Genomic DNA, 20,614 nt, shown 5'->3' on the forward strand with positions numbered 1-20,614 from the left:
TTGAAAAGTACTCAATTTGAAGCTGCATTGGCTGCTTTGGAGCCACTAGAGGACAGAAAGGCACATTTACAACAACAGAGCCCCTGCACTATTGGCTTATCAATTGCGTATTGCTAATGTTGCAGTAAATAATTACCTTCTTTTAAATTCAGCAGACACAGACAAACTTTATCATCCAATTGTGCAGACTTTTTTCCTTGGAAGTCAGTCAGTAGCTCTGAAAGAAATAAATATATATCAGTGTCTTTAATTTGTTCAACATTATTCATCATTACAGCAGCCAACTTGTTTAATTGGCTCTTATGCTGGGCAGGTGTAAAGCCAAGTGTAAATTTGGGGTGTGTGTATGTTTATGTGGGGTTTGGGGTTTGTGAGATCTGGTAGCCTTTATATGGACCAGGAGTTTTAGTGGTAATTTATACTCACTGTAAGTAGAAAAAGAACTCAATGTCAAGGATGGTTACTACCATTGTCAATGTGCATGAAATACTGTAATCTGCTACCACCAACACTAACACTTCTCTCCTTTGAATGGGAGCAGAATAAAATCATATCCTGTTGATGACAGGTTCTCCTGTAATAAATATAATATTGCAGGTAATCTAGCTGTTCTACTTTCTTCTGGCTAGTTTGTCCTTAAACAGCGCATTGGGATTGTAGAATGCAAAATTCACAGACAGATGGTCAATATGGTTAAAAACAGAAGGCGGCTGGTCCTACCTAGGCCTTTGTTTTCTGCAGGGATACTACATCTATCAGATTAATTTGTACTATTTCTTAGAAATATTTGTGGCCTGTTCTTTTTTATTTAGTGTACTGTAGTGTACTTTTTTATAGGGTGACTTGCAGGTTTATAAACGTGTTCATTTCTCGATAACAGTGCTTTATAGACAGAAGTGGCACAGTAGGAGGAATGAGAGGAGTAGAGATAAGGTGTAATAGTGCTATGAATATGTGGAGGGGAGTAAAGGGACGCTTGTGTAGATGTGGATTGATGTATGCTAACCACGGACTGAGCAATGCACACTTTAGGTTAACGTTAGCTACTTTAGCTAAATTGTGCTAATAGGGCAGGTATCATAATCAAGTAACATTAAACTTATGGAAATACTGCAACAATAGTACAACTCAGTGTGAGTCCAAGAGGACCAACTGTCAATCACAGCTGTCAATCAATGCCCACAAGGCAGACATCAAACACTACTATAAGACTTCAAATCTTATTAACAAATCTTATTAGCAATAATTTCCAAAATGACCACCAGCACACTTATTAGAGGGTCCAAATTTAGCAATTGAGACCATAACGTTGCGTTGAAAAACATTATTGAGTTAGTATTTCGAGAAAGAAGTTGACAATTTTTGAATAGGTGTCAAATGGAGCCAGGGATTTTTTTGGAACATCTAGGGGCCGTCGGTGGCATTGCAATTTATGGTACATCCACATTGGCTTCAGATTCATGCCATGGTAGTTGCTGCTTGATGCTAACGAGGAAATGAATGAGGTATGGATGGTGGGTGGGATCACTAGGTAGAGATGGATGTCATAAAGAGTGAGTAAAGCATTGCATCATCTATTTATATTCTGTTTAATGTGAAGAAAGATGTTTTTAATGTATATTTGTGAAATTCTGTCCAAAAAACATTAAGTTGAAAAAAGGTTAAAATAATACATCAGATTATATGAGTTCATTGTAGTTTGTACATTTTAAACCCATTGTCCAAATGAACTATAGCTTGAAGATAAATGTAGAAATGTGCCAAGTCTCACAAAATGGAATTACCCAAGTAAGTACCAGTATTTCAAAACTGCACTCAAGTACAGTACACCAGTAAATGTATGTAGTTTATATAGTACATAGGTCAAGACAGACAGAGAGGGGGGGGGGGACCACAGAGAAACAGTAAGCAGCAAATAATATTTGTGCAACTAATTGCACAAAAATCTGCAGTCGCCTTTTCAACTCAAAAGTCTAAAAATAACAGAAGAATAGAGGACTTCAGCTTTCTTTGTCCTTGTAATTTTCTGATATCAACGAACAAACGAACAAAATTAGTGATGAAAACGCTGTAACAAAATAAATACTGTGATTTTGTACTTGAATAAATTTGCATTCTAATGCTGAAACAGGGGAAACAATCTACACAGAACTTATATATTATCATGGTCTTCTTTTCAAGTTTGGTTGGTCAGTAGAGTTTTGGATGAAACCTCAAGGACTCTCCAACTTTCTGCTTTGAAGGTGACAGCTCTCTGTGTCTCACACCTTGGCCCTCCTTCGCACTCTTACCGACTGTCTGTGACACTGACAGGAGGATTTCTCATGAAAGAAAATAGCATCATCTCTAAGGGCTTTCTTAGCCCTTGAAGAGTTATTTCCACTGAGTTAGACATGTCAGTGCTACAGACCACCTAGTGAGTTGAAAAGGAGGATAAAAGCCCATTGGGTGCCATGCGTCGGAGTGAGGACAGGGATGGGGATATGGATGTTGTGAGACAACTGCAACTAATTGCCCCACATTCCCCTGGAAATAAGTCTCTAACTTATGTGCCTAGGGCTGCTGTGGGAAACAGAGACTCAACATCGGGACAACAGAAGGCCCCATGAACAGTCCGGTGTGCCCGTGACAAGAGTAGGAGGCCTGGAGCAGTGTCAGGGGACAAAATTAATTAATTCTTGCTGGGAAAAGTCAAACACAGGAGCTGCTATGGAAAAACAGCATGTTTAAAATGCCTACCTGTGATGAAAGGTGGGCATGTCTGTGTAGGAGTTATGCCCCAGACATTACAAAGAAAGAAGAAGTGAGGGTGGCAAGAATAAGGGAGAGAGAGAGCAAGAGCTGAGGACACAACACCAGCTGACTCACGATGCTGTCTAACCCATATATTAGCTCTGGTCAATAAGAGAGTGAAAGGAAGAGGTAAAGTATAGACAGTTTCAATATAGGGCTGTGCAATATGACAATATATATTGTGTGACGATAGAAAAACATCTATCATTTCATATTATGCTCTATCCTTTATTTCATTGTGTCGCAAATCACACTTTACAGCAATATTTTTCATCATTTGGAGTCTGTCGATCTTTTGTGCGGATTACATTAATAAATTACTCTTCTTGGCTTTTTACTCGCAAAGCTTTTATTGTACTTACAGTAACATAAACGTAGTTGTCGTCAGTTCGAATATAACCTGGTTCACTGTCTCTCATCTGCTCCGCTGTGTGGGGTAAGGACTATGTTTATTTACCTAATTTATGTGCACTTGTTTCATTTCAGCTCAATGTGAGAGTCTCTACTGCATTTTGCTGTCCTTTATGGTTGCACTACTCTCCTCTGCTCTCTCTTTCACCACAGGTGGGGCTGAGCCCTCCGTGTGCATGCACATACAGCGGAACAGAGGAGAGACAGTGAACCAGGTGAGGGACTCAAGTTGACGAAAACTACACTCGTTACATCACTGTAAGTGCAATAAAAGCTTCATGAGTAAAAAGCCAAGAAGAGTTAATTTAATCTACGCAGAAGATGGTTGGTTAGACAATGTTTTCCTAAAATTTCGGAGGGAGCAGGGTCTAAATTTAAGGATGTCAGCAAATAACTATTTGATATGTAAAGATATAGTAGAGTAATGGCAACCTGAGCAGTGAATCAAGTTACACTCCCTCTGTGTGTATTGTTATCTGAGCTTCTCTGTTCTTTGTTTTGGTAGCCGGTCTGGCCTTGCGTGAATGTTATTGCATGTGACCACGCAAGTTAGTGCATGTGAATGTGCATGTTTGTGCATGTGAGTCCCTCTGTGTCCTCCACGCAATGCACTAACAAAATCTTGATCAATATTTGATCAGCACTGCCTAGTTTGACAGTTTGATCTGAGTTTCATACAGTGTCAGCTATCTGTTGTTGTTTTTTTTTCCAACTTAATTGAGTAAACGACACAAACATTTGTTTTGGTCTGAGATGTTGGTGCTATAGTGCGACATCTAGTGGTATGTCGTGTATTGCAAGTTTAAGTTCCAGGGAGATTGTTTTACCTCACAAAAAGTCCCTGCTCACAAGTATAATACTTGTGAACATACAGGAACTTTGGGAGCAGGGTTTGCAGGGGTTGGTCAAACACACACAGCGCAGCTGCTTCAACTTGTGTACTGCTTAATTCATAAAACAAGGAAGCACTCCCGTATCGATTTAGGACCAGTTTAGGACAAGGGCAGGACATTTCTCTTTGTTTGTTAACATTAAAAGTAAGGCATTGTTGTCAGTTTCCCGACTCATTTTAAAAAAGAGCAAGAGAGAAAAAGAGATAGTATGAGCAAGCTGAGAGCACCAGTGAGTGAGAGAGAGAGACAAAGCAGCGGTGGTCGAGCGAGCAAGAGAGTGAATGAAGAGAGAGAGCGACGGTAGCCAGAACAATACAACGAATGACAGAAATAAAATGTTATTTTCTGATTGTTTCACGGCAGTTACGTTCTAAAGCAGAAATAAATAACCATCAAACACTCAACAGATGTTATACTGTGGAGATAGATGCTCTTAGTTTCAGTTTCATTTTCCTCCTCTGCATTTCTCCTTTTCATTCATTCATTCATTACATCCAACTCATGCAGCAGTAAATACAAAGAACAGAACAAATCTGTTATTGTTTCCTCATGTTAATACTGCATCTCTAAATGCTGCCATCATTTTTAAATTCCTCATGGGTCTAATTTGCATGATCTACCTGGTTCCTCAGATGCGGTGGGAACGCAAACAGAATTGCAATACGGGGACTTTCAAGTTCCAAGCTTGGGCCCTCAGATTAGGTCCTCTGGGTACATAGTACCTGGAACTTTTGGTGGAAACGGGGCATAATAGCACTAAGAATTCCTATTCTGCCCCCACACCCACAAACTTCATTCTCCAGGGTGTATTTGTACACATAGTTTACACAGACATTTCCAAAGATTGAAATGTCCCCACGGACTTGGGATCCAACATTGTGGACCTGATCCGAAGCAAAATTTTACAGACCTGAGAAAACTACAACTGTGGTCCCAAAAAGAAGTAAAATTACAACTGTGGGTCAGCGTAACTATCAGTTTGTAACATTCAGTATCAGTTAGATTTTACATATAAAAAATGAACTTCAAGCAACCATCTCACCATTATCACACAGGCTTTACTTGACAGCTTCCCAACCTGAGCGTGATGTCAGAGGAAAATGGCCATGGTGCGAATATGGTCCATAGACACTCCAACTTTACAGCATGCATTAAGGGCGTGATCCCTTTGAGTGATAGGTGCTACCATAGCAACGACTTTGGTTAGATAACATAACCATGGCATAACTCCAGATTCACTGAGTATAGGTGTAGCCATAGCCACAATATTTCTGTGTTTCCAGTTCATGAAAGTTAATTGTAACATTTTGGTCGCCTAAAAAAAGTCTTGTTTCAGCATTTGGTTGAACTAAAAGATCCTGTAAGGAGTTGCATATCCAGCCTTTTTCCGGGAAGTACTTTTTGTTTTAATGGTTTTAGGCCTGCTTTTCACTAGCGAAAATTAGCATTAGCATTATCACAGTTAACCAAAGACTGTAAATTCACCATGCTAATCAAGCCAGCAGCTAGCCGCTACCATTAGGGTCAGCTCCACCCTTTCGTCCAAATATGGTCACTTCTGGCTCCAAAACTCCAAGATGGCGACGGGCAAAATGCAAACTCGAGGCTTCAAAACAGGACTCCATAAACCAATGGGTGATGTTAATGGGTGGCTACATCCATTATTTTTTACTATGGTAGGGGTGCACGATTCAGGAAATCTCACGATTCAATTCCGATTCTTGGAATCACGATTCGATTCACAATCGATTTGCGATTCAAAACAATTCAAGATTCAAAATTGATTCGTGATTCAAATTCAATTCTCAATTCAATACTATATATTCATAGATTTGATTCTAGATTGATGTTTTGAGTAACTCTTTCCATTTGACTGCAGTAGACACTTTTATAGGTCTCAAATAAATAAAAAAAAAATCACACTGAATCAAATATTAACAATTGCTATTCAATGTCAACCCTAAGTAAGATTTATTTTCCTTTAGTCCACTCAGTCAATAGGAAACCAAAGCAGCCCTGAGACAAAAGGTAAAATTACTACCATATGACAAAACATTACTAGGAAGAGTGGAGGACATTTCTCTTCGTTAGATAACGTTAAAAGTAAAGTTAGGCTTTGCTGACAGCTTCCTAACTCATTTGAAAAAAGACGAGAGAGAGAGAGACAGAGAAGCAGTGGTCGAGCGAGCTAGAGAGTGGATGAGGAGAGGGAGCGCTGGTAACGTTAGTGAGGAAGCTGGTGAATCAGATCAATAAAATGTTATTTTCTGATTGTTTCACAGCAGTTACAAATAAATAAGCCCACAACTACACAAACCTGCGGAGGTGCGCTGCAACAGCTGATAATGGCATTAGTCTTGTCAAGCTCCTTCTTCCCTTCGAGATAATAAAATCTAAAAATATGTCCAAATGATTGCCTTCATTGCCAATGGAGCAGGTTGTATTTGTTTTTCTGTCAAGTACTCCATTGCTCGCGGTCTCTCCATGACACACACTTCACTTCCTTCTTGCCCCCAGAGTTGGGTCCAGGTGAAAACCCACGCGGCGTCATTTCGCCATAAATGGGATTTAGTGAGCTAACTCATGTCAGGAAAAAATGGAAAACAGCGTTGTGGCAAGACTGAAAACTGTGAATCGATTCTTGGAATTTATTAATCGATTCTGAATCGGCAGAGATAGAATCGCGATTATTATGTGAATCGATTTTTTTGCGCACCCCTATTCTATGGTAATACCATTTAGGAAAATTCACCCACTGTAAAGACACCTTCTTGAACAGCTATTCCCATTTGGCTCTATTAATTGCATAAACACAAACTTGGCCAGACTGACTTTCTAAGCACAGCCGAGAAACAAACACACTATTGCACACACACTTACAGTTCTCTTTAAGAACATACAGTATAACACAGAACTACATCTGACATTATGCAGCTTAAGGCACTGATGCTAAAATTCTCCCTCTTGAGTTTTTTTTCAGCAAGCATATTGTCAGTCCCTGACTGATGTTGTGTGGGTTGCAACTGCAATGTACTACTTGATGGCCTGTAGTTGTCTTTCACACATCAAGGACCCACATCAAGACAAGCATCCTTTGGGAAACCATCACGGAAAACAGAAACTAAAGTATATGGCCCCGAGCACAGGCAGCAGGCTTTGCAGGCTTGTTCAAGTTTGAAATTTGGTTTTTTAAATAAACATTTTTTTTCTAAATTCCATCACTTTTTCTTTTACGGTTTTCATTTCATTCTGCCCTCAATTATTTTTGCAGCCTTACCTCTTGAAATCTTGCATAAAACAAGCAAACAGATATTTAACATTTATATTCTTAAAATACAGACTCTGACCCATTAGAGATACAGCCTTTACTTAACAACCTGGACCTAGAGGCAGACACCCTAGACTTGCCATTGACATCAGATGAACTCTACAAAGCCCTATTCCAGATGCAAAATGATAAATCACCCGGACCAGATGGCTTCCCTCCTAAATTCTATAAACACTTTTGGCACACACTATCTCCGCTATTTTACAGACTAACATCAGAAATACAATATACATCACAAATTCTTTTGCACATGAATGCATCCATTATATCAGTTCTACTTAAACCCAATAAAGATCCAACTCAACCTACCAGCTACCACTCTCTGTCACTAATAAATAGACTTAAAAATCATTCCAAAAGCCCTAGACATCAGATTAGAAAGTCATTTCCACCTTAATAGACCCCAATCAGACCTCCCTCAGATAATGTACGAAGACTATTTAGTCTCATTAAACCTCTCACAAAAAACACAAATCAAGACAATTATTCTATCACTAGATGCATAAAAAACATTTGACTAAGTTAACTGGCATTTCTTATTTAACATACTACACAAATTTGGCCTCGGGGAGTCGTTCACCCATTGGATAAGGACACTATACATATCACCCCAAGCCACGGTCACCACAAATGGAATCACGTCAAAGAGTCCACACCACAAACCTCCAACATAGAATTAACCTCTATGCAGATGATGTTTTATTGTACCTACAGGACCCCTTACCTTCACTAGAAGAAACTTTTAATCCTACACCAGTGTTTCTGCTATATTCATTCAGCAGCAGCGCATCGCCACTGCAAAATTATGGGTGCCACTGCTAAAATTTCACACGATCATTAATATCAACGGGCCACTAATAATTTTCACTCACACACTGTGCAAGCACAATAACACCCTGCATTATTGTGGAATAGTTTTGAGTCATCCTACCTCTCTTCATTCTTCAAAGGACATCTACGTGAAAGGTACAAGAGTAGTGTAGCTACGTTAAGGAATAGAGCAGTGAGTAATATGTGTGAACATAGTGTAGCTTAGTAAGTGGTTAAGTGAGAGAGCGAGCGGCAGAAAAGTGCCGGTGATGTGAGCAGAGCAGAGGAAAAGGTTAGCAGTAAGTTGTCAATCTGGCAGTAAATGTACAGTACAGACTACAGTGTGAGTTAATAAATGCAGCTTCTCAAGACCAAGGAAAGTCCCGTCTGCTGTTTTCCCAACTGCTGGAAAAGTGAAGGAGGTTGGCCCCGAAGTTAGTGACAATGTGTTAGCCTAACCTGAACAGGCTCACTTAAGGTGGACTGACCTTTAAGGTGGACCAACTATTCTCATTTTAGTGTCAATCTCAGCTGAACATCTCTGCTGAACTACTGAGTCTCTCCAGAGTTTTGCTCAGCACTTATTTATCTTACATATGTCACTCTTTTTTTTCTTGTCACACTATTTCACCAGTAAAAAAAATTAAAAAACAAGCAAAACAATTTTCATATTGTACTAGTTATGATTTATGATATTGGTTGGATTTGCTTTATAATTTTCAGATTATAAAAGCAAAGCTTTCTCGTTGCTTTAAACACCCTTAATAAAATGCCCCAATAAAAGTTTCTGATTTACACTTTCAGTATATGGAACAGAGGCTATAGCTACAAACTCTGAAAGTGTAAATTTATGACGCTACAGTAGATGCCTATTAAACAATATGAAACCAGTGTGAAATGTACTCCACAGTACGAGACAAGTATGCTCTTTGTGTCCCATGCATGTCTGTAAAATCTCTGCAAATCATAAGTGACAGGTGAAGTGGCAGATACTTAATGGAATAATTTGATAGTGCACTAACTTTACACATTCCACAGCACAGACATCAGAAGGGTTACTCTTCCATGTCGAGGCTATGAATGATAAGCCCTCATAGCTGCAGTGATTCTCTGCAGAGGCTTTTATCTATCTTCAGGGCAAAAGCATTACAGAGATATTATAGGACGTGTTAGAACCAAGAAGCAAATGAATGGCATCAACAGAAAATGAGTTTTGCATGAACACAATCATGTTTCCTAAACACACCAAAAGCATTAAGTATGAAGAGATAAGTGTGCAGTGCTTCTGTACATGTGAGCACACACACAATGATAACTACTACAAGTGTATAAAGTATACAAAAGCAACTGACAAGAAGAAATAAGAACATGCAGACTCCTTTTTCCACATTTCTGGAGGATTTGGTGACACCACTGTACTGTAGGGCAACAAGCACAAAATCCATTAAGGCCTCTACTTGTGTACTGTGTACATCAAGTTCATGGCTCATTTACAGCACAATACAGGAAAATGGCAGAGCTAGGCAATCTGGCTAAAAATAATATCTCAATTTAAGCTCTGATGAAAAGGCTTTATGGAGAGATGTTTTCAATCAGAACAATAATTTAGACTAACAGTTCTTTAATAAATGTCTTGAGATTCACCCTTACCAGAAAACAAACATTTTATATTAACACATTTTCAGGCATTTCCATTTTATTGAGTTTGACAACACATAATTAAAATATTCATTTAGAATAAAAATGATAAGGTCATTTCTAAGTGACTGTATAGCACTGCAACATACCAAAAACTAAAATTCTCTTATTATTAACACTTTTACCAATTCCTAATGTGCAAATGTTACGCTATATTTATCAGATTATTAATGTATGCAGATATGCACTAGCAACCACCTAGGCATGCATGCATGTGATAGAAGTCAATATAAAATTTGGCCTCTATATCTTTGTTATGTTATGCAGTATGAATAAACAATAGCTAGTATTGTATATTAATTGAACAGTAGGGTAAACATTCACAAGAAAACATCAGAGACTTACTATTGGCGGCCTTATGGAAAAGAAAATGGAAGTTGTGGAGAGGGTTATACTGCATTAGCCTTTATCCATGATGACTTTGATGTAAGGTCCAAAAATCTTGATAACAGCAAAATAAGGGTTTTGCACAGTCACAAAAGCAAGGTATTAAAAAAGTGCAACTTTATACCTCAGTGAGTTCAAGTAACTCTCTCACCTTTACAACATCTCTTGATTTAGAGAACAGAAACAGATAACACAAATTCAAGTATATTTGAGGTGACTTAGTCTGTGAGCTCTCTTATAAATCACTGCAATTTAAGTCAAATCATGAAAACCAGTCTTGAAAGAGCCCAGAATATTGTCTGTCCTGTACTGACTTGGTTTGGCTGAAGTTTTAAGAGTAGCCAATGGTAGATCCCTGCTACCTGACTGGTTTTTAAGTCTTGTTGTGAGAAGACAGCAATGTGTCAGCTTTTTCCTATGAGCTATCTTCTATATCAGAGACACTGTGCACTCATACAGTTCATACACAATTCTCATACACATACATCTCCTCCTCTCTCTTTCTCTCTGCAGCATGATCTTATTTTCCATTATCCAAATATCCTTGTTGTACCACACTATATTTTGGGATTTTTTTTGAATGTTCAAAACAAACAGCAGCTGCTTGGAAAACTTGATGAATCATAATACCAGAGAAATCAGTCGTAATTGCTGTAATTTCAAAGACCTCCTCAACAGAATAATTTACTTTAGAGCTTTACTGTTATTGATGACAGTAAGAACAAGTGTAATTATTTTGTTAGAAAAACTGCTGAATGGATGTAAAACAGTATATTTTTGTCCTTGCATCTTTCATATTTTTGCCTTGATTCCACCGGGCACAGCTGCATCGCATTCCAACTGTTCCGTGGTTTTGTTGAGTACTCCGCACAGCATCATACCCCACCGGGAGCATTTACAAAGTGGAGTGTTTTGTTACTGCAGCACCAGAGAGAAGAGAGCCACCCCTCTACCTGGAGAGGAAGCCAGGGACCAGACAGTCATGGCAGCAGTTGTGTCATATAAAATCCACTTCCAACATGTACCTCTCGTAGTCCATGGTGACAAAAATCCTCTGACTGGTTGACTTCTGGCCCGGTGCCACCGGTAATGACGTAATGTTGATGTACTGATGTGATATATACGAACAGGACTCTACACAGGGTGTTTATTTTGAAAATTGACCAGATGCTCTATGACATTCTTTTGTCTGACTTCCTGACTAGGCGCGTATGTTTAGTGGAGCAGAACGGGGAGCTGCTTCTGGGAAGCTTCTGAAACATGCTGCAGCGCGTCTGGTGGGATCACAAGCACTGACTAGAGTGGCTATAATCAGCTCTGGTCACCACATCACAGCTGGAACATGAGGCAGATGCGCGGTGGAATCAAGGCATAAGGATACACATTGGTCAGTTCACCCTTCTGTCCTACACTTTGGTCTAGAAAAAGACATATCAATAACTACTGGTCAGATATCCATGAAACTTAGTTTAAATAAGAGTAATGTGTTATTATTTAGTTTACCCCCTCAAAACTTCCATCTAGTGCCACCATCAAGACAAACTTTCTTCTTCACCAAGTTTTGATCCATGACAGTGCTGCTGGATTCCCCCGAAAAACCTTCTGCAATACTAACAATACCCAGAGGTTAATTCTGATATTGTAGGCAATACCCATGTCTTTTCTCTAGCACAATCATCCAGCCAAACTATCTGTACACTGAGCCTATTCATGTTCCACAGAAAATGAACCTTTCCCCTTTTTAATTCTGAACACCTTGAACTTTCTTCATTCAGGAAGTTTAAAATTTTTAGTCCCACTACTAGTAAAGCTCTAAAGGTGGCTGTATACTCCTTCAGACATGCTTGTAGGATGGTGGAAAAGCCCATTAAACCCCCTCCCCCCGCACCTTCTCGACAGAGGATAAGAGGATGCTGTGCACAGCCATTTCTGTGACTTTCCATATCGGACAAGCCGCCATTCACACCCACTTCACGCACTGATTGGCCAGCTGTGAAGAGGTAAGAAAGGAGTCAGGGTTTGAACTTCTCTCTCTAGCGCTCCTTTTCATTCATCACACAGCTATTTATGTCACTTTTCATGTGAAGAGTCGAGTGCAACACTGTGACTGCCTTCTAGGAGAGACTGTCTGAAAATATGCACTGTATTTAAATGACTTTTGTCTTGGTAACTGTCATCTTGACAAGAAATCTTAAACACATACATAATACATGGTAATAACTTTGCTAGAAATGACAACCTAGCTGAATAAGGAAAAGGAATCCACAAACAAAGCCACATACTGTGTAATACCTGTGTGTCATACATCGGGGAGTTTACTTGACATGATACATCCAACAAAATGCCAGAACTCTAACCGCACATTATTGCCTTGCTGAAACACCAGCTCCCAAGTTAATAACTTCTCCAATTGTAGCAGTATGTTAGTTCATAAACGGTTGCACAACAGACAGTATATTTTCTTTAAATGCTCATTATTAAAAAAATGCTTTGGGTTTATCCAACAAATTGAAAGCAAATTCCACCAGCAAAATGCTTCTTTTTGTTGCATTCTTGTACCACAAATATTTGATTTAGTGAGAGCTAAATGAGATGAGTTGACATTTTAATTTCAACCTATCACTCCCATCTTGAAGCCCTGTTTCTGTGCAATGCCACACCATTACAAAGACGAACTATTAACACTGCCATTAATACACCTTAAATTTATTATTCTATTAAGAGTGCCATTATATTCACAGTTCTGTAAAACAAAGCAGGAGCCAATATTGTACAAATAATGAACCACATATTTTGATTTCATTGTCATACAGGAGGAACATCTCAAAAAAGTTGATAAAGTACCATTTTCATTCAATAAATGTATATAAAATCGGTCTATAATCATGACATGAATCTGTGTAAATGTCATGTTGTTATTTAAGTCAATCAGTTTAAAAAGGCAGAATAACACACTACCACCACCACCACATTGAAAAAGCCAAGTTGTGCATATTTTTTAAGTGCCTTCTTATATATGTGGGCCAAATCTGGTCATCATTTGGGAGTTGGGGAGGGTCATAAAGCAGATGTAGTCATTGGGAGCAGCATCACCTGATTTGTGGAGTTCTACTGGGATACGAATCAGCCTGTTAGGTGTTGAGTTGATTGTCGTTAGCTGATTGCTGGTATTAGGCCTTCACAATAGTTACATTGCAGAGGATAATTTAATCATCTTCATAATCATCTTGTTACCTGGGATCGACTTCAAGGTGCTACATCCCAAGCCATTCAGAAATGGGGATATTTCTTTAATACTTCCAATCCTCAGGTTTCTGGGTTTTTTTTAGTTTGATATAAAAATGTTACTTTGATCTTTTTACAGTTTATATTTACTGCACTTATATTGCTCTCTTGATGCATGTCTGTTTCTTTCAGATATTAAGTCAAACTACGTAGTTAAACTGGCTGAGCTCTTTCATACCATTACACCCCCCGGCTGCCTAGAGCTCCTTTAATGCATAAGCTCATTTTGATTGGTTTGATTGGTTTTTCTCTTTCCAGGTATTTTTTTTCTTGTATGTTTTTCCGTCCTTGATGTCTCTTCTCTGTAAGGAAATTTCCATTGTTGCATCTGCACTCCCTTTCTGTGTGTGCTTCGATATTTGCAGCATCTCTGGATTAGGTGGCATTTCTTTTACCGTTTGTGCTTTGGCTCTTGTATGTGTTCTGATAACTGCACAGTTTATGGATTTGGAGCACATGAATGTTTGTTTGCTCTTGAAGTATGGCTGTCCTTGGAGGCTGTTATAAGATGCTGACATGCTGCTGGCTGTCACCTCAATTAAAGGCATTAGTTCTTTCATTTTGCACGCAGGCTAGGTTGGTTTAGTGAAGCATAATATTTCCCAGTAAATAAATACTTTAATTAAAATACAGCTGATCCTACTGTATACAGTATCTGCATCTGATAGCACTTGGAAAACCCAACTCATTAATCAATTTGACGTCCAACTGTAACATTATTGTTGTTTATGTAAGGCACATTTGGTGGTGTATTTTCTTAATATCTAAATACTGCTTCATTATCTTGCTTCGTTTTCATTTAGTAGGGGGGAATGGGGGCAACAGGCTTGATGAGTTCATGCCTCAACATCATTCAAAGGGATTTTTTTCTTGTTGCTTCACACAGACTACATGCATTTACTGGGGTTGGATAGTTCCTTGGTATACTACGAATGTGTTAACATTTTCATATGAACAATGTTCAGATCAGGAGAAGATGTTTATTTCTTCACATAAAGTGGGAACATGTACACTACCAGGATGGCCGTGTTGCAGTTTGTGCCATTGTTTGGGGATTTTCTATTTCTATTGGCTTGATGCTTATTTGGGACACAGGCAGAGATTTTTTTTATTGTTTTATTGTAAGATTTTTTGCAATCCTTACATAATGTTATCCATGCTGGGCATAGGTTTGGTTTTAACTTTGGTAGGGACATTTTTTGTCAGACGACCAAAATAACTGTGAATGTGTACTTGCTCTCTATCACTCCTTTCTCTTTCATAAGCACATGTGCGCACACACATACACACATAAAGAGAGCTGACTCTGCAAAATGTTTATTTTACTGAATATGCATTTGCTAGCTTGCCTGAAATCAGACTTGTATCATTATTTTTTCTCTGATTCTTTTTCATTTTATTTTACTGATAGACTACTTAACTATAAATCTGAGACCAAAAATAATATTTAAAGATAACATATCATACTGACTGTCACAGTAAACATTAGATTAGATTATTTTTTATTTGGAACATGTTAAAATAACAAAATAAAATATATAGGCAGCTAAACAAAAAGTCCTACCCCTTTTTTAATACTTTCGATCAAATAAAAGCCAAAAAACATTCAAAACACCACAAGAGAATAAATATAACTTGCATAGAAACAATAACAACAAACAAAAACACAAGTCAAAAAGACTAGCTGTGCCAAATCATATTATTCCAGTCCACCTCTCTGTTCATCCAATCTATTCTGTTAAATGTTATTTTTAAAGATTTGTTTTCATTTTTTCACTGCAGTTGTTCCATAGATCAACTCCCTTATTGTGATACAATGAAGTATTGTACATCACAATAAAATAAATGTATAGAAACCTGTAGGTAATGTGCTGCTCTGTAACTAGCTGCTGTAAGGTTTTCAAACCTCACCTGAGATTCTGTCCTTCTTTCAGTCTGTGGAATTGGGCGACACAACTCAAGAGTTACATGACACAGCCACAGTGATGCTCAAACCTATTTTTAAATCATCTCAGAAACTTCTATCTGTATTATTTTGCATTCAACTCCTGAACTTATGACTAGATCTTTCACTATGACATCAGACCTCACCTGAGAGGTTGCAGCTCACCTGTCACCTGCTCAGGCTGCTGCTGACAGGATTTTCATAATGAAATGATGCCTGACAGCCACAAGCAGATCAGTTGGACAAGCTGTAGCTAGTTTAGCTTATAAATAATGTTCATGTCTTAATGACACATATGCAATAATAACTCTACTCTTGATCAGTGCACGGAAAAGTGGAGAGATGGCATTAAAAAGTAAATATTTCTCCCACTAATTTCAAAGATGAATGATTTGATTGATTATAAAACATTCTTAGTAACTAAGCTCAACTGTTACTGACACATTTAAGAGAGCATGCAATATAACACTGTATATATAACACGCATTAACACAATTACATCATCAAAAGTCAAAAACATTTTCTTTTAAAGAATTGTGAAATATCATGGTCTGTTTACTGCTTAAAGATAATGATAAATTCTCTCCCAAGAGACTAATTGACTGCAGGCCAAAAAGAAGCAGCTCCTCCTCTAAGCACTGCTAAAGAAGATGTGTTTATCACTCCTGTTAAAAGGCAGCTGATGAAGAGTATGCTCCCCACAAGGCTAATGCATCTCATTTAGCAGAATGACATTTTTATGGGAACCTGACAACATTGTGGTGAAAGGAGAGACACTGCAGCAACCAGATCAAAAATCACTGTGGGTGGACCAGTGGTAGGATCCCAGAAAACAGATGAACTGAAGCCCAAGAATTAACTGTACCTTGGTCCTTTTCACCTCTGTTTCCACAAAAACCTCACTGAAAATTCACACACACACACACCACACACACACGCACACACATAAAAAATTCTTGAGAGAGAGCTTGTCACCACCCAAAATGAAACCTCTCTAATACAGAAGTCTCCCCAAAAAGTTGCATCAATCTTTGTCATATGCACACTGTAAATTGCTCTTGTTTTACCAAAAAGGTAAGATCTTTGTGAATTTCCCAGATGATGAAAACAAGTCCAAGGGAATGATGCAGGTGTCACATGAATGGTTCACTTATTGGAGGTGATGATGAGAGATGGAAGAGGCCTTTAACGTTACAGGAAATGAGATTTAGGGCACAGTAATGCTGGCTATTCTTCACTTTTGCTTTGTCTTTCTGCAAGCCAACAGGAGAGAGAAACTCTTCATTTCAAAATGCTACTCAGGAGAGCTTCATACACTGATTAGGTTTTATGAGAGACAAAAGCTGAAGGTGTGTGATGCACATTTGTCATTATTTTTGATATTTTATGGATTAAACGATCAAATGATTTTAACACACCATTGACAAGAATGATCAAAAATGAATATAATGAATATATAATTGTTAGTTTTCATCCTATGTAAACATAAACACACTAAAAGCCTAATTACTATAGTTTATTGTCACATGCATTCCTCCTACTATGTGTAGGAATTATGACGCTTGCAGCACTAGCATTATTTGCATTGTATATTTACTACCCTTAGGCTTGGATGTGATTCAGAACAGTTTATCAAAAAAATTATTGAATATGTCATGTGATTGTCATGTGCCCACACAAAGTGTTAGCTGAACATTTATTAAAACAAGGTTGCAGCTACAGTAAATGTATTCCAATTGCTGCTTATGCTGAGTGCAATGATTCAGGTGTTACTTATTTAGAGATTCAGTGCCAGATATCAAAACCTTTGCAGAAAACAAAATAACTCCAGAGATATGAAATAGCCCAGAGGAGCTTAGGTTTATGCCTCTTTTCCAAACAATATGATTAAACAACAAACATCACACCGCGCAGGGGCAACACCAGCTCAGACACTACTGATCACTATTTAGTGTGAGTGTTTGTCAGCATTCACACTTTTGTTCTTCAAGTCTTTATTTATTCTTCTGTAGGTTTTTCAATCGCTAACTACTTCTGCATACTTTCAGTGACAGAAACCATTCAAATATCAAAATGTTCAGCTCTTTAAGGACATTTATGCTATAACTTTTCTTCTTTCTGCATATTCCAGTGATTTTATATAATTTTTTAAAGTATTCAAATTTATAATAGAAGGTCTATGAGAGGAATGTTTAACAGTTGATATCTCAAAAACTGAAAGTGTTGAAGTATTCATACTTCATGGACAGGTGTCCCATGTGGAAATGCTTAATATATTAAAACATGGCACCAATAGCGCCACCATGTAGTCAGTTATTGCATGTTATACATTTTGGCTAATAACTCATGAACCGTGAGTTGTAGCAAAACAATATTTGCACCATATGTTCCTTGGGTGATGCCGATTAAACAGATATAGACCACGCCCATTTGCACCTGGAAAAATGTTCCCACATTCTGGATTTTTTGGGAAACATATTTTTTGTTTCTGTTGGCACATATTTCATCTAATCTTCACCAAACTTGATTCATACCGTATTTAGATGACCCACAACAAAACTTATGAGTTTGTTTTTGGGTATCACTTACCATTTGTCTGTAATTAATTCTACCCCTAGGGGGCACTACTGTAATATTATAACTTGATATTTCTACAATTCTGTTGTCTTTAATAAAATGAAACTTGGTACACATGTTCTCCATCAGAATGTGTGAAGCATATTGAAGCATGGCGCCAATAGCCCAACCTTGTGGCGACTAGTGAAACACCACCATACTACTTATTAACTGCCATATCTTACAGATGTAATATTCCATGGTAGCAAATTTCAGCAAAGTTGTACAGATGAACAACAACAGATGAACAAGTCTGTAGCATTTTCAGCAGTGCTTTGCGATTTATTTCAGCTGTTAGCATTCACACACATTTTCTGCAGGAAATGCATTTTCTAGTTAATTAGAAATTGTATGTTTCATAGTTCATTACTAATAGCACATCTAGAGTAGTGGAATCTATATGACAAATGAGTTTAAATGCATTTACAGACATTGAGCCCTGATGGTTTTAAAACTGTATACAATTCTAACAAAAGGTTTTTGATGAACAGATGGGCCTCTCTGCTTTGAAAGCCACAATTTTCTTGAGAGCAACAACCTAAATATTATGTGACACAATACCTCATTTATGAAGACCAACAGGGGAAAGTGCAACAAACAAGACTGATATATTAAAGAGTGTCATCGTAAAATTTAATAACATATCAGCTGTCCATCTAGTATGATGACCCGTTTCTGTTATTTGCAATTTCTCTGTTACTCATGTATCCACAAAATGTGAAATTTAATTAATTCTTGAGCAGATTACAGTCTACAAACTAAAGCTGCAAATAAATAATTTTCATAATACATTAAGCTGTTGATTATTTTTCAATTAATCATTTAGTCAACAGAAGGTCAGAAAAAAGTGAAAAATTACCATCAACATTTTCTAGAACTCAAGCTTCCAACTGTCTAAAACCCAAAGATATTCAAGTTATAATGATACAAAACAGAGAAAATTAGCCAATTCTCACATTTTAGGTGCTCAAACCAGCTACTGTTTGCCATTTGTTCTTGATAAATGAAGCACAATGATTTATCAAAGTATTTGTCAGTTCATTTTCATTTAGACTGATTGATTAATCAATGACTTAAGTCCAACTAAGGACCACTATTTTAAGCATCCTAGCAAAGATTACAAAGCTGTTCTCATAGTCACCAAAATTAAAAATTCTTATTTCAGTATCCTGACTAAAAATACTGTTACTTCATACCCAGAATAGTTTAAAATTCAAGGAAATACAGTAATTCTGTCTTTGACAATGCATTTCTTCTGTAGGATTTGCAAACAAAGCTTAGGAGAGGGCTGAAATCCTCTGTTCAGCCTCAAACTTCATGTGGTAGTTGGAAAAGCTGAGTGTATGCTAATCAAACTATCTTCATTTGAAGAGCATCCTGACTCTTGCAAAGCTTTAATCCATGACGGCTTGTTCTGAACATTATCTAATAATTGGCGCATTCCCCTGGTGAGAATGGGCCTGCAATCTCTTTCCCCACCATGACAGTGTAATGCATTGCTATGCACATTCCACGTGGCTTTGAACTTATCTTCATTTTTCCCCCCCAACTAAATTCTTAGTTGCCTCCCACCTCTCTCTGTATGGAAATGTGGTACATCACATTACTTCACCCCCATTGCTTATTGCTTCAGGGTATGTACAGTAATGTTAAAGATTAATTTCATAGTCTGCTATTTACATGGTGTTTACCCTGAAATAACACCGTAAAAGGGGGATCATTATAATATAAATTGTAGCTAAGTGTACAAGTATATATTCTCACTAAGTATGTGTTTCATTTTAATTTAAGAAACCTGTTTTGTTTCACTCATTATGTCGTATATTTGCTCTCACGGACCTCATGGCAAATTATCAAACATTTTCACAGTGACCCAGCACACACTCAGGATACAAACACATCCCAAGCTCGCAAGCGGGGTGAGGAAAGACATGCACTCCCTTGATCTCCTAATCTCAAATAGTGGGCTGCACTACACGCCAGCAGACCAGCAGATGGGCAATTCTGCACACTGGGTTTTTCAGGTCGGTGGGGAAACAGTAGACACAGCAGGTTACACAGAGCTGTGTTTAGGGGCAGCAAGAGGTAAACATCAGCCTTTCCCCCTGCTTAGTAAACTAACATCTCCAAGCATCAACACTGCCTCAATAGCCTATGTTTGAGACCTGCTGATTGCAGGCACCACCACAAGCTCTTTATATTTTTTCTTCTTGAGTATTTTTGCTTTCAGCCTTCCAGATTTTTAAACATCACACACTGTAAATAACCTAGAGTTTCAAATACACCCTAAAATAGAATTTACACATTATTATTGTGACTAAATGTCAAAGCAAGAATTGTGCACATATACAGTTATTTTGCATTAGCAAAATACATTTTGTGGGAAAAGTATTCCGCCTGGATTATATCTTTTAATAAATATATTGACAAAATGCTAATATTAAAGCT

At 37.8% G+C, this 20,614-nt stretch overlaps 1 protein-coding gene across 2 annotated transcripts in view; it reads right to left on the reverse strand.

Annotated features, from left to right (window-relative positions):
* The window catches only part of inpp4b (inositol polyphosphate-4-phosphatase type II B), a 263,968-nt gene that overhangs the window by 216,593 nt on the left and 26,761 nt on the right, over window positions 1–20,614 (reverse strand). The window contains exon 3 of one of the 2 annotated variants that reach the window (XM_067584919.1): window positions 137–217. The exons of the other annotated variant lie outside the window; for it this stretch is intronic. The gene's annotated coding sequence lies outside the window, so the exon portion shown is untranslated. The remainder of the gene's footprint in view (window positions 1–136; window positions 218–20,614) is intronic. 2 annotated transcript variants of the gene reach the window in all.

Source organism: Thunnus thynnus, chromosome 3 (assembly GCF_963924715.1).
Source record: "Thunnus thynnus chromosome 3, fThuThy2.1, whole genome shotgun sequence".
NCBI lineage: Eukaryota > Metazoa > Chordata > Actinopteri > Scombriformes > Scombridae > Thunnus > Thunnus thynnus.